The following is a 1,358-nucleotide window of genomic DNA, read 5'->3' on the forward strand; positions in this document are numbered from 1 at the left end:
GAGATGGACCTTCATATGGTGTACAGTATCTCCTCCTCATTTGTTGGTCACATGACGTTATATTGGGGAATGGAGATGGACCTTCATATGGTGTACAGTATCTCCTCCTCATTTGTTGGTCACATGACGTTATATTGAGAAATGGAGATGGATCTTCATATGGTGTACAGTATCTCCTCCTCATTTGTTGGGGACATGACGTTATATTGAGGAATGGAGGTAAGGGGCCAAACACTGAACCTTGGGGGACACCACTAACAACTCCCGACCATTTAAAGTATCCCCAGTCTCTGAATTGGGTCTTTAATCCAGTTTTCTATCCAATTACAGACTGAATGTTCTATACCTACTGACCTTAACTTACACATGAGCCTCCTGTGGGTAAAGTCCAAGTATACGATATCCACAGCCATTCCTCTAATTTATTTCTCACTTCCTCATAAAAAGGAAGAAGATTTGTTGGACAACTTCTGTCCTTTGTGAATCCGTGCCGACTATCGCTGATCAAACTTTCAAGCATCTTCCCAACTATTGAAGTTAAGCTTACAGGTCTGTAATTACGTGAAGACTTTGATCCCTTTCTAAATACCGGCACCACATTGGCCTTGCACCAATCTGTCGGCACCCAGCCAGTCATTAGAGAGTCTCTAAAAGTTACATACAATGGCTTCCAAATTACAGAGCTCAATTCTTTGAGGACACGTGGGTGTAATAGAGCTCAATTCTTTGAGGACACGTGGGTGTAATACAGCTCAATTCTTTGAGGACACATGGGTGTAAGACACCCGGTCCGGGTACTTTGTTTGCTTTCATTTTGTTTAACTGTTTCTGGACCATATCAATAGTCAACCATTGCGGTTCATTAGAGGCTGTGGCGCCGCCATGTCCATTATGGACTTGAGTTCCACCATGTTCCTTGGGGTACACAGAGCTGAAGAAAGTATTTCATAGATTTGCCTTCTCTTTGTCCCCCGTTACCAACTCTGAGTTGTCTTGTGAGGGGCCGACATGCTCAGACCTGATCTTTTTACTATTAATATATTTACCAAATTTTGGGGGTTTGTCTTCTATGTATCATTTAGTCTCATCGTACCAGAGGACGTAAAGTGTGACAATGAGGCTTTCACACGCCGGCTCAATAGATCGGGAAGTGAGCGAACACATACCGTCGCTCCCTCACTTCTCGATCATCTCCCTGCCGGGTTTCCCCCCCACCTCCCCGCTCTGATCCTCCAGCGCTGACTGGAGGAACGGACGGGGGAGGGTACAGCTGGCTCTATCTCTAGATAGGCAGGGCCAGCTGTCAATCACGCAGCTGGGTGGATTTCGACAGCAATGTCGGGATCCGTCCCGGCTGC

This window comes from Nanorana parkeri, unplaced genomic scaffold (assembly GCF_000935625.1).
Source record: "Nanorana parkeri isolate BGI_ZX_2015 unplaced genomic scaffold, ASM93562v1 scaffold2166, whole genome shotgun sequence".
Lineage (NCBI taxonomy): Eukaryota > Metazoa > Chordata > Amphibia > Anura > Dicroglossidae > Nanorana > Nanorana parkeri.